This window comes from Ochlerotatus camptorhynchus, unplaced genomic scaffold (genome assembly GCF_037179485.1).
Source record: "Ochlerotatus camptorhynchus isolate MF236.1 unplaced genomic scaffold, CSIRO-AGI_Acam_v1.1 ptg000077l, whole genome shotgun sequence".
NCBI classification, from domain to species: Eukaryota; Metazoa; Arthropoda; class Insecta; order Diptera; family Culicidae; genus Ochlerotatus; species Ochlerotatus camptorhynchus.
The window spans coordinates 1,126,564-1,141,327 of record NW_027040567.1 but is presented as its reverse complement, the minus strand read 5'-3'; the positions used below and the strand labels follow the sequence as shown (position 1 = coordinate 1,141,327).

General features: G+C 37.4%; 1 protein-coding gene across 4 annotated transcripts in view; it reads left to right on the top strand.

Moving 5' to 3' along the window:
- The window catches only part of krz (kurtz), a 375,871-nt gene that overhangs the window by 316,575 nt on the left and 44,532 nt on the right, over positions 1–14,764 (top strand). The window lies entirely within an intron of this gene.

The window sequence follows — 14,764 nt, the reverse complement described above, 5'->3', positions numbered from 1 at the left end:
TTAGGTAATAAAAGGAAATACTGTGGATTTCGGATAAGTTAAATGAACAGACTGTGGGATGTGTGGCCAAAAACGGGAAGGCATTGTATAAAAAAATCTTTGAAGGTACTTGAAATAAAATTAGTTCCATCGAAATCATCTAAAGCAAAAACTTACCGTCCATGAAAAACGCTATATTAAAAACAATGTACCAAACAACTCTTAGTAATTCGTCTTAGCTACTAAGGCTGTGTTCCATTTGGCGAATTTTCACTTACATTAGACACTTCGAAAAAAAATTATTATGTTCGAAAATCTTTTTTGTATAAAAACTACTCATAACCTTAAAAAATCTAAAATAAGAATCAATTTCCGATAGATTGGAAGCTATTTGATCAAAATCGGTTCAGAAATGATGAAATAGGAGCAGTATCTAGTTTTTAGACTGAATAGCTTAGGTATCGAAAGCTTCAAAGCATAAAGTTTTAGCCCCTTGTGGCAACGAGGGGCAAACTGGGACTCGTAAATTCGAAAAGTAGGGACGATTTGCCATAGAATCTATAGCATGTGAACTTTCCGAACTGTTTCAGTATGTTGTGCAGTATGCATTAACTAAAAGAATATTGGTTTTTTTTTTTTTATATATATTATAGTCACTTTAACACTCTTGGGTCATTCGTGACTTGTCCGGGGGTGAGATTTGAACTCGTGACTTTTGCGTGAGAGGTAAGGATGTTAACCACTACGCCGGGGTCGCCCCCAAGAATATTGGTGTTTCACACCACCAAACATATATCATAAACAGTTTTTCATAGTTTAGAGCAACCTAGAGAAGTTTATTTACATGGAAACATTAGTTTTTTAGTTCCCTTAAAATGCGATCAAATTGGTGCAAAATTGAATGTGTAACAGGTATTTTAAGAGAGCTATATTTTTCTGGTTTTTGAACAGACAAATCTTCAAAATCAGCTGACTTAGCAACGTTCAAAGTGTTGTCAAAAATCGAAATCATATCCAATAATCACAAAATTCTGTGAAATTGAAATATAAAATGACAAAAATAAAATCATAATTTTCAGAGGTTTTGTCCGGGCTCTGGCCACTGTGCGACGCTATGTTTTTTTTAAAGGTTTTCGAGCTCAGAATCGGGCACCAGTAATCAGTGAACAAAATAAGTAATAATTCATAAAAATAATAAATCGCACGTTGGCAACACTTGGTTTTTACATTCTATGTGAAAGTGTTTTTGGTGTAAGCGTGATTATCTCTCACCACAGCAGTCCTGGGTTCAATTCTAGTCGGCGCCGCCGGGATGTTCTGAGGCATAACATCTCTGATCACGCCTTCCTTCCGAATGTAAGTAAAGCCGTTGGTCCCCGATTCATGAGTTAATGGGTCGATAGGTAGGGTTCAGGTGTGGGAGCTGCCTCCCTGGCGTCGGTAGCATTGGTACTCAGCACGGAAAACAAAATCAAGGGAAAAAAATGTGATTCTTATGGAAAAAATCTACTGAACACTTTGGTGCCATCAAAACAAAAAAGTGGGTCATTTTCAAAATGCCTCAAAATTTTTGTGATAATCACAATTTAAGTTTTCAATCACAAAAATCGCAAAGTTGGCATCACTGTAAAAAATATGTGACATTGTATATTCAAAATGTTTGAAAATTCCTCTGTTGTTGATCGGCCGATTTTCGAGAACGTTTCTGTCAAAACTGACTCCTTGTCTACAACACATAAGTTTGCTATTCTAGCAGGTTTATTTGATAATTTCCATCGGTCAAATTTAAGTGAAAATACACCAAATGGAACACAGCCTCAAAATTCTTCAGAAGGATACCCAATGTCGTTCATGTAGCTTTCTTGTAGCTTGCTTTCCAGAAATATTTAAATGTAAAATGGGTATATATTGGGGCTTCATTGCCTAGTCAGTAAAGGCACGGTATTACCAAGCCGGAGGCGGCGGGTTCGATTCCCGTTCCGGTCGAGGGAATCTTTCGGGTTGGAAATTTTCTCGACTTCCCTGGGCATAGAGTATCATTCTGCTTGCCACACAATATACAAATTCATGCATTGGTATTGGCATCGAAAGCTCTCAATTAATAACTGTGGAAGTGCATTTAGAACACTAAGTTGAGAGCACGCAATAAGCTAATATGTACTAAGCAATAAGCTTGAAATGCGAATAAGAAGAAGGGTATTTACATATATGAAATCGACAAAAAGAGAGAACAGTTGCCACAGTCGGGGGGTCGACCGATTGGCGCAAAACTTTGAATTTTTGAGTTTTGAATAAGTAGACCCACCATTTTTGGTTCGAATCGGTTACTTAAATGACACATATGTGCAATTGGTGAATAGTTCATGAAAAAGAAGGCAACATATTCTTTTATTTTTTGAATATTTCTGATTTTTTTTTCATTTTTCTATCTTTAAAAAGAAACACAAAGAACGGCTCATGATTTAAAGAAGAAGAATACCCTAACAAATGATTTAATAGACATTAAAAAATTTAAGAACTGCTCAAGAAGGAAGAATCTCCAAATGGCTCTTATAGTTGTTATTTACCGCTAGTAAAATTAGCCCATATCACACACGGGTCCTGCTTACTATGGTCTCTACCTTCATTACACCAAATGGCAATTTTGCTAAACGACCTACTATTTAATATGTCTAGGGAGTTCTGCCAACTGGCCATTATGCCAATGGCTATTTTGAAAAAAAAATGTCAAATGACCTTATGCCAAACGGCTTTAATACCATATGGGTTCCCCCCGTAAAAGGAGGATGCAAAACGAACGTTCAGTGTCCAGCCGTCAGTACTTAAGTATGTACTGCTATCAATCGGTCCACCGCGAAAGTGGTCATCATATGGACCCTGTCCACTTCGTAGCCGCCGAAGATTCGACCTGCGGAGTGAACCCGAACGTTCCACCATGGACTAAGAGGATTACAAAGACTCGGAAGAGCTACGCTGGTAGTGGCGAAAACTTGAACTGAATGTAGCCATAGCTGCTGTTGGTAGATTGATTGTAGCAAGTGAACTGTGTTGGTAGGGCAGTGGTGATAGGTTTAAACTTAAGTCAAGTGTCATGTGTGATGTGTACATCAAGTGGATTATTTTGAAAACATATTTTAAGTGGGTGGAATAGGATTAAACACACTAGTAGACTTTACGGGGTACTTTGCAATGAAATCCCTGAATGGAATTTACTATTTATTTTGGTTTTTCCATTGAAAGCCTTTCGACTCGCTACCTTTCTTCAGAAAATGTCGCATCTGACAAAAGATAATAATAGACCGTGGAATTGTGTTTTTGCGGCTGCTACTCTGCCCGTATGACGTATTCCTAGGAAAATTGTCCTGCATCCGCCAGAGGACTTTTTCTTTTCGGTGGCTTCTTTAATTGGGCGCGCACAGAAGAGCACGGTTGAATTGCAATTCTAGATAAAAGGAAGTTTTTTTTTTCTTTTTTCGCATTAGGCTTGATGTTTAACGAGAAAAAAAAGCCACTGCAGGAAATTGGAATCTCCCGCCGTCACACAGAAATGAGGCCTCCAAGGCGAACTTGACTTTTCAGTCTCTTCAATTTCCGAGAAAGTCCCCGATACAAAGTCACGATTAAATATTGATTGAAGAAAGTCCTCCCACCGTGCCCGAAAGGGACATCCACGTGGCGCGCTGGGTGGGCCATGTTCTTACAACTTTGCTGCGGGGGCAGTAGAATTCCGGGAAAGTGCTACACCGTCGTTGGTTTAACTTTTTTGTTTACGACGACGACGTGACGTCCTTCTTGGTTCATGTCGGCAGCTGCGTTTTGTATCATTATTGAAGTGCAAATGCTCCCTCAGCTTTTGAAACCGGTTAAATTTTTGTTTTGTTTACTGCCTTGTCCGTCAGAGAAGTGTAACGACGGGTAAGTGAAGAAAGTTAAATACTCGGAAGTTACCTTTTAGAAGCTTCGAAGAAATGTTTTTAAGAGAAGCTCCCTAGATCAAGAGAAAGCTTACGAGTACATATTTAAGCGTTGCTAAACTTCTCTTCCGTACTTTGACTATATGTAACGATTTACATAGTTGAAGATTCTAATTTCAAATAACAAACTAAAGTGGTAATTTTTATACGATAGATGAGGAGATGAAAGTATAGAGTTGATAGTTCCGTTAGAGTACGGGAGTGTGAAAATTGTATATAGAGAATAGAAAGCGAGCAAGAACAACTTTTTAGGAAGGTACAACTCGGTTTGATCATCTCTCTTTACCAAACGCCCCCGTTGGAGAGGGATGGTGAGGGCTATTGGTACTACTCCTAGAATGAGTTAAATTTTCGTTAATTTTCCTCATTTTCCACAAAAAAAAATATGAGGCAACTTTACTCATCGCTGAGTTCCTGCACTTATGGCGATTAGCATGTGTGAGCATGGAAAATTATGCGGTTACACTTCCTCTTCTTAAAGTTGGAATTGTGGAAAAACAGGAAGATGGCAAACGAAATTATGAATCTTTTAGTTCTGTCGAATGGTTATCCCTTTATGAAGAGCTTTTTGAGTGTGTTGATCAGAACTGGTAAATATCACGGCCGTCATGTGACAATGAGAAAACAGGCCCTCTCACTATCACGAGACGAAACTACCTATCATTGGCTTTCTTGGCAACATTTCTAACTGATTTAGATGAATTTAAGCAAGCAACTGTATGTAATCGGTAGAGTGAATATACTATTAAGATTTCCTCGAAACTAGGTACATTAATAACAATAAATGAGCTAGTAATTACGATGATCACACCAATGTCACGCTCTCTCATGACAAACAAATTCTATGAGATTTTGAAGAAAATCTCTATCATCGTTTTCTCATCCGATGATAGTGACAGAAGTATCCCTGTAAATATCGCGTGAGATCTTTCATTGAAAATGGCATTGCCAGCCCTGGTGTGGATTTATATCCTTTTAATTCCATTATAATGGCTTATCTTTTGACAGATACGCATATTTCGTCTACTACTTGCAGACTTCAGACTTCACTGAAGAATTCATATTTTTTCTACGGCTTATATACTAAACAATAGGTACTAAAATTCAGGAGGTATCCAACTGCCATGTCTCATTTACCTAACCAGTTTGGTTGGTACCTAAATTTAGTCTCCAACAAACAGGTAGATGCATGCTACGACGTGTGTTTTTAGGTAGCATGCCAAAGAGTCTTGAGTATCCGTTTCCTTGATCTCCAGCCATGTTGATCGATTATGTTTAAATATTTCTAAATTAAACTTTCTGCTACGTCTAGCTTTCAATGCGAAGATACACTCCGCAGGATATTAATATTATCCTTTGTCAAATAGTGCCCCCTTTGTAAAAAGATATTCTACAACCTTAGATTAAAATTCATAATGAAGTCCTTCATCTAACTCTTTATTAGCCTTTTTACCTCTTCTGTGTTACTTAAACCTTGTTTCTAAAGTCCTTTACGTCTGACCAATGTCAACCTTAACAAGAGATTTTGTAGTCACCGGCTTTTCCTAAGAAATTAGTTGAATCTTTTGTTGATTCTAACAGTGACTTCAGCTGATTTGTCCTGCTGCTGAATACTAAATCTAGGCCAAAATTTAACTTCGAACTCAATGGTTTGGTAATGTTTTTGTCGAAATTTACCGCTACCCGTTTTAAACCCTCAGTTACTGGTGTGAGAGATGTCAAAGTAAGCCTGAAATGGTCCCTTGTTCTTTTATCGATTACTGCCTGAATTAATCATTTTGTTCGACCATTTTCCACAGAGATGGCGCTGTTCCGCTGGCAGGAAGTGATAAAAATCCCCATATAGAAATTGAGAGAAGTGGGAATAATTCGCTTTCGGTGCATATTCAGGTCAAACAAAGTGAACGACAACCTAAAGAAATTAATCAGGGACTTTGTCGTTTAGTTTTTTTTTTCCGAAAATTATTGTTAAACAAGCTACAATTGAATAAAAATGGTTTTTCCCCATACAGTTTTACCTGCTTTACTACCAGTTCCCTGAGAGCCAAAAAATTCAAATTTGAGAGAGAAAATTCTCTCTCACGACCTGAATCTCTCAACATGCCATGTATTTTGTTGACACTCGATTTGTGCTTTCCCTTGCACAGATTACAAAATAGAGTACCTGACACTACAAAACATCCCAAGTAATAATTCAGTAACCATTAAGCATCCACTCTGATTTATGATTGTTTTATACCGGCAATGAACAATCCATTTAGTTTAAATACAGCATTTTAAAGTGTAAAACATTCCTGCTTAGTAATTCAGCCTTTTGCTGTTTTAAAAACCTTTTATAGTCTAGCAAGAAAGTCAAAAACTGTCTTGTTTTAAAAATAAATTTAAAACTGCTATCAATCCCTTCTTAAAACTGTTCTGTAATTCAAGCATAAACGTCATTAGCAATTGTTTATTAATGTCATGATAAAATACTTTATAAACGGGTTCTATCATTATAAAAGCAACCATAACACAATTAGGTTTTGCATTAGAGAAAAAAGCATTTATTGTTGCTTTTTAGGCCTTTTTAAAGTGCATCATTAACTCCCCAATTACTTTGTTTACAAATTGAGCTTAAAAGATGGTTCCTCATAGTTAATAAATTCCAAATTAATGACAAGGAAATCTCGAAAGATAGACGAAGTAGGATGAAAAAAATCAAGTCAATTTCAGATAAATTTACTTCTTTAGAAGAACCAGCACACCACCAACGACTGACCATCTGTCGGAGAAGAGTAAAGTGAGCGGGGCCCTCGAACTCATAAAACATTGTCTAAAGTTGAAAAACATACCAGCCTTCTCCAGATCTTGCGATGACAATCGAAATAACAACCGACAGCAAACCACTGAAACTGTTAGTTAGCCGAGGTTAGCTGGTTTCCGATCCAAAGCAGCGATTCTATTCGGCGAAAGACTCTTCGAAAATATCATTCAACCGTACATCTCTTCATCATTGGGTGGTGCACTTCTGTAAATATCCGGAAGAAGCGGATCTTTTTCGGGAACGATTGCGCTTCCAGCTGTTCGAAATGCGAAATGTTGCAACCAAACTATCTGAGTAACTGCTCCCAATCCATCGGGAGAAAACCGCCTTGAAAAACACTGGATCCCACAGCGCAACTAAATGTCGAAAGATAAACAAACTTTGACGTTTAAATTTTTGCAGGCAACTTTGCCTCCATAAATGCTGCCATAAATCTGAACGGGTTAGGATCAAGCAAAATGGCTTTAGATAAATACAATTCAGCCTGCAAGTTTTCTTCATAAAAGCCATTTTAAAACCTTATTAATTTGTTAAGGAATTCTTGAAAGCAAAACAATTTTTCCACAAATGACCCATGAAAATCAACTTATATGCCACCGCCATGTTACAATTAGTTTGCTTGTTTTTTACAATCTTCGATTTTCAATCAATATATCCTTAGATACAACTATATTTTGGTAAATTTAGCAATGAGCAAACATTTAAATGCGAAAATAATAAAAAAAATCTCGACCAAGCTCGATCTGAAGAATATATTTTTTTTAATGTTAAATAATTAGTCAAATCGACGTTTTAAGAGAGTGGACTTAATTTTTTCGATGTTTTCACGTACATTTCACATACAATTTGATATGGCACTTAAAACTAGGCCACTTAATGAGAACTATTGTAACAAATTTGGATATTCAACAAGATTTTTATACCATCAGTTTCTATTTTAATTATTTTGATAAGATTGGATTCATAAATCCTTTTCTATCTTGATTGATGCTTTCCTAGTGGATTCAGCATGCGGCTAGGGGAAATGGCTCGGAAAGAGTTTTTATTGTTGCTAAATAGCTTTTGTTAAAGCTTTCGAATGGTTCTCAATGCGTTCGTCACACAACTTTTTGCATTAAATCAATCTTGAAGAGCTTCGAGAATACACCCTTCAGAACCTGGGCCAGAGTGGGCAAACCAGACACATTCTAGTCTTAATGAGGTTTTGGTGGATGCATTAATGACAAAATAGCCTTGACCAGGGTTTTATGAATGTTGTTTTATAGTTGCTTTGTAGTATTTCATAAAACTTAAAATGTTACTTGGGATGTCTGGTACTTCTATATATGCATTTGCTTTAACATTTGAAGTCCCTCCTTTTTTACATATTCTGCGCAAAAGATACTTTATGCCCCGCCCCATACATAAAATTCGGCGGGAAATTCTGTGAGGTGGGCTATTTTGTGTGCAGAATATGTAAAAAAGGAGGGACTTCGAATAATAATCTAAATGCATATATAGAGGTACCCAGGGATGGAAAATCATTTACATTCATTCCGTGCATTCATTTACATTCATTTGCCTCTAACTTTTTTCATCAAAAGAATTCCATAAAATAGCGTTTGAAGGTTTTGTAGGTTTTGATATTAGCTACATCTTTTGTAAACAACTCAAATCTTTATCTCTTATGCATGATGAATCAGAGTGATAAGAACCCACCATTGTTTTTCAGTGAATGTAAATTGCATTCACTGAAAAACAATAACATGATCTGCCAATTCTATTTCGTCATGCATAAGAGATACAAATTATAGTTATCAACAAAAGTTGTAGTTCATATCAAAAACTATAAAAGCTTCATACATAATTTTACGCTATTCTGTTGATGAAAAAAGTTAGAGGCAAATGAATGTAAATGAATGCACGAAACGAATGTAAATAATTTTCCATCCCTGGAGGTACCATACATGTTTTGCACTGCAGTGTCCTCTGTGAACAATTATAGGAAAACAGATTGTGAGTTGTTTCCGATAGATGTCACCGCAATGTCACCTGATGGAACATTGATATCCATTAAGTCTAGCGATTTAAAAAATGTGAGCTACTTCCTTTGATTTGCCTGTGTCGCTAAGAGGAAGAGTTTGCATCCTGTGTGTGGTGGAAAGCAACCATTTTGTGTCGATCGGAATGGTTTGAAGAGCTTGGTATTACTCTCTTTGTATTTGTTGGTTTCCTATAGATTTCGGAATTGAACGAAGGTGGTTTACTGATGATAAGTAGATTTAAGAAGGGGAGTTTGTCGTCTTTCTCTTCTTAGTGAGTAAATTTGATGCCCTTGTGAACATTCCTTATGGCCCCAACATTTTTGATAAATCTTCCCTTTTGACAATGCTGAAAATGTACGCTTGAGCAACGAATTCCTATCCTCCAGAATATTTTCATAGTTAGACACGAACAATTCACATAAAAATGGAGAAGGCGGGTCGCCCATAGGAGCTCCTTTAGTTTGTTTATGAAAATTTCCTCTGAAAATGAAATAATTTTCCTCCATACAATGACGAGTAAGCTTGAGATATGATCGAACTTTGTATTTCCAAGTAGAATCCTCACATTGCTTCAGAAGTCAGTCCTTTACTGGTTACACTTGGAAGAAGTGCTGTGCCATCAAAAGAAACCATGACTTCTTCTTCCCGGATCTCTCCTCAGTCCTGAAGTTGATTTGCGAATTCCTGTGTGCTGTTCCCTAATAAAAATAACCATAAGAAAAAGCTTAACGACGTGTTCGGGGTATCATCCAAACTATTTGTGGGATAGTTCGACCTTACCAGCCATTTGGCAAGCTTATGAGTGGGGGATCCTTCAGCCGAGATAATTTCTCTCATTTAGTTTCCTGGTTTGTGAATCTTTGGTAAACCCTTGATCCTAGGTAGAATAGGGTTTGAAACTTTCAGCTAACCCGTAGTGTTGCCAATAAACGTCTTGCCATAGTCCTCTTTGTCCAAAATCACTACTGCATTACCTTTGTCCGCTACGCGTATCTGTACAACGATAAACAATTATAACGGAATTGAAATTATGAAGCTTGCATGGATTCATGACGTAAGGATTGAGGAGTATACCAGTGCACAGTGGTTCAAAACCCCCCAAAACGTGCGTTTTTTTATTTTTCGGTATGAAAACGACATTTTAGAAGGATGGTGTCTAGAGAAGAGTTGCAGAGTTTTTAAAGGGCTATCGATTGGTGCTGAGATATTGCTGATCTATCCACCTAGAAGGGCAGGGCAAAATTAAAATTTTACAAACATGCTCAAATCATGTTGGTGTTTTCAGCAAAGTTGTAGACTATGTCAAATGAAACAACTTTGCTCAAGACACCAAGATGATTTGAGCAAGTTTGTAAAATTTTAATTTTGCCCTGCCCTTCTAGGTGGATAAATCAGCAATATCTCAGCACTAAACGATAGCCCTTTAAAAACTCTGCAACTTTTTTGAAGACACCATCCTTCTAAAATGTCGTTTTCATACCTAAAAATAAAAAACGCACGTTTTGGGGGGTTTTGAACCACTGTGCAGTGATATGGTGGGAAACTTAGTTATTGCCCAAGCAACAATTTTTGTTTTATTTAAGTTTTATAGCAGTTGATATAACCAAATTATAAAACCTTCACTGACGACCACATTGCTTTAACAATCTCCTGAGAACCGCAATACAGCCATGTCATGGCCAATTGGCCCAGTTTTAATGCAGTCATTAAAACTTGATATGCGAACTACTTTAGGAGCATAGGATTTATGTCAGTTTTATCACACTCTAGACGTGATTGTTAAAAATGAAAACATAAAACCTCCTCCAGGTCAGAAAGTTTTAACAGCCTTCTAATGACTACCATAAAACTATATTACAACCGCATAAATCGCTCCTGAAGAAGTTGATAAAACATGATACGCAAAACATTTTGACAACTTTGAAGGTTTTAAGTTGGGGTTTTTGGATGATAGTTAATATTGAGAAAAATTTTATTGTGGTTTTATTCTTTCGATGTTTGATGTGAAATCATGATCCTTGTCAGTTGGTAATAATGGCTGATATTAGTGTACATTGAAAATAAGACGACTTTATTATAATTTTAAACCAATCTGTATATGCTTCACAGCATGCCGTGTAATATTTATGGTGATTATTATACCAAATAGGAGCATAAATTTAGTGCGCCATATGAATACTAAAATATAGGGATATTTTTAATTTGTCTGCATTAGCACCATGCATTAAAGAGTCATTCAAAGATTATCTATTTAGTACAAAACTGTTACTACTGTTGAGCAATAACCAGTCACATATTATTTAATTATACATAGATGTATGAAAGTGTTTTATTGCCTATCAATTAAAGCGTAATTATTCATACTGTGTGAAATTTGTTCATACGGCGACATTTTTTTTCGTTATAACTTGCTACTCCTTAAAAATACCTCAATATAACATATTCTCCTAGATTGGAGTTCTATAGCATAACATAAACCTAATGGTTGTATCTTAGCATTTCGTAGTCCAAATTGAGAGCGTTAAGTTATATTTAAGCTATATAACTAGCTTGCTGGTTTTATTCGGTACAGCGAATCAAAAAAAAACAAAAACCATGACCACCTGTCAAAAAGTCAACATTCCAAGCGATCCTCCTATTTTCGCTTGTAATCAAGATGTAAGAAATGCTTATTGGATCCACTAAAAGCTTTTTCAATACAAGGTTTAAAGCCGTGATGTCAATACTGGCCATCTCCAAACGGATTTAGTGAAACTGTCGGCGTTGCTTTAAGAAGGGTTCGTGGATCTTTCGGAAGTGTATCGGAAAGCCGCTTGTTCAATATTTTTAAGAGCTCCTTCACCGCACTGTGCCATATGTAGGGATCGTATAACTGTAGTTCCTCCAGGAGTTTCATATTGTCGATCGTCCCATCTTCATCGTGTTCAGAAGCACTGAAGGGGTTTTCATTTCATATATCTGAATAGATTTGTTTTTTATAATGACAAAAAATTTCAGAGTATTTTTTGTTGTAGCAGTATATTTCTTATCTGTGAATCTTAGGCCTCTGATAAAGATGATAGTTGTAATGAAGCTTTAATGAAGGTCTAAGACTGCTTCAAGTTTTATATCGGTCATAAAAAGTGTACCATAAAACATAATTGTATGTTTTGTTTTGGTTTTATTCTTCAGTTATAAGTAGTGATGCAGAACCACCTTACAGCTACCGTTAAAACTATGAAGTCTGAGTTTTAATTTAGTAGTCATAAAACAGTTTTATAGACGACTTGACGGCCTGATTTTATGACAAGCACACAAAACCGTAATATAACCACAGGCTGGATGCTATGATAAAACAATGATAAAATAAGAATAAATCTTCCAAGCATTTGGATTGTTACTTGGGTGGAAATGGGGTGAGAAATGCTAAAATATTACACACTTAGAAAACCGAAATTTCAACAGCTGCCCCGTAACGTGGGTAGATCACCTTTTCGTTGTACGTTAAGATCTACCACCGATTCCTAGTTCTGACTACTTCAAACTAGGGGAACAGGATTTTTCAGTAATCCAAGGAACACATCTTAGTCCTTGTTACTTTTTATGCCTTGTTGATAGTGACAAGACTCGGCTTTGTCTACCGAGGATGATCTTGAAACAAGGAAAAAAATGAGTTAGTTGTCTTCATCTATGTGATTCCTAATCTTCTATTCGTTGTTCCCTAGTTTGAAGTGGTTAAGACTAGGGTTCTGATGCATCGTCATTATCGGTGTCATACCTTAATTTTATTGCTAAGGAATCCAATTTTGACTGACAAAGGGGCGCGCCTTTGGAGGATGTTTCAACACTCCGAAGGGTATAAATAGCGGCAACTGTAAAAAAATTGAATACTTCATCATTTCTCAATAGTGATGGAGTAATACGACATGCACTAAACTGAGGACACGGGATATACTACAATAAATCAATTTACTGGTCGCAGTAGTGTAAGGTCCCGAACAGAGGAAAACAGCTGAACGTTCGATAAAACTTTAACCGTCATTTCAAAAGCTGTTTCACTAAATTTTAATTTCAAAACACTGTCAGCGTGTAATCCGGGAGAAATTCCCTTCGGAGTAGCGACTCGTCATGCACGACATGTGAACGTAAAAAAAAAATCCATTCTCATTCGGATCGGAAATATATTGTATAATGGTTTTAAAAACATGCGTTTCATTAGCAAAATGAAGCAGAACTGGCAGCTTGTATCTAACCTGAAACCCAACCTAATACCAACAAACAACTTTAATAAACTTCAAACAGGCGCTGAAAGCAACCGTCAACGTCCGCATCAAGTATGAGCGCTAACGATATCGCCGTACGCAATTTAATCGTCACAAAAGAAATCATGACAGCTTCTTCATGCTGTCTATTTACCGCCCGAAAAGCTCGGATGGCTATGAAAGCCCGTTGAAGACTGGCCATCATCCGTCAAAACGGTTGGCGTCGAGAACCCCCCGTGACGGATATCAAACAGACGAGCGACAGTAGCGGATAGTCAAATATTTGTTCTTCTTCCGATCCGGCGTTTTCGGGAATGGCAGTCTCTATTATGACGACCATCCATCTCCCAATCGCAACGTAGTCCGGTAAATTAGTTCCTGATGGTGGTGATGCTTGCTTTGACGTCCTACAGCGAATGCAATGGAATCGGCAAATCGATTTTACGTCAGGAAACTGTGATTAACGCTATTAGAGTCATATTAGCACCGGGAACGACTATCAATGCCTTCCACACCGGGAGATAGCACCCAAGTCTTCTATGTTAGGCCTTTTCCTCCCTCAGGGGATTGTAAAGAGAAAATATTGCTTATTACCAGCAGACATGCAGGAGTGTAACATTCAAAAAAGGGGGCGTAGAGCGGAAAATTGAAGCAAGGATAGTGAAAAGTTCCAACCCCTTTACCGGTGACTCCTACCTTCTACCCGTGTCTACAGGAGTCTGCCTGGCCGGAGACTGAGGGTTTTACTTTTCATGTTTGATGTAACAGTTTCCTAGAAAAAAGGCTTGTAAAAGTTCCCTTTGTTGAAAAATGCGGCGATATTGCGGAATGAAAATTGCGATTTTTTTTAAGTCAATGGAGGTAAAAATCGCATGATGACACACCTTCGATGTGGGTTGGATGGATGGGCTGAGCCGGGTAGATAGGCGACGTCAAGGTGATGAAAGTTCCATTGCACGATGATAATATAACTTGCGCTGAATGGTGATGGTACTCGAATCATGCTTGATATAATTGAGATATGGTTTTGTTAAAAGCAGACGCCACGCTAATGCAATTACCAAGTTTTGACACGGAAGTGTACTTTTGTGGTTTGTCGAGTTTGGTGCTTTGAGGCACGAAAGTTTTTGACGGTGCTTTGGGCTCTTATCCGGAGGGCGATCTGAACTAAAGACGAAAATAGGACGCAGTGGGAGGGGACAATTACTTATTAGGTTTGGATGAACATCGAAATAACGGCTATAACTCAGACTGATGATCCCAATTCGATTGAAGTATGAAATTGAGAGTAATTGTGACTATTAGTATTGATTTAACCTTCAATTGTGTTACTCAAATCCAAGTCTATTTAACACAAAACTTCTTTCTAAACTATGCGAGTACAGTAATGACCCGATTTTGTCAGCCCCTCTGCGCATCAGACTTTTATCTTTCAATAATTTCACATAACATTACATTTTTGAGTGTGCTTCGATACATTCGAAGGTCATAAATTGTAACTAGGGGCTGTTCATAAACCACGTACCACTGGGGGGAGTTGGGAGGATGGCCCGAGTTGGTGTGTTGTCATCTAAATTACACCGCTGCTGACCTGCGAGTGCAACGAAATTAAAAGGATATCGACTTATTACCACTACCTACTTCTCTCCCTTCCGCTCTCAGGATTCGCCGATTCGGTGTCTTTCGTTGTGTGTTTTACTAAAACTGAAAAATTACGCCTAAATCACGAATCATTTCGGCAGT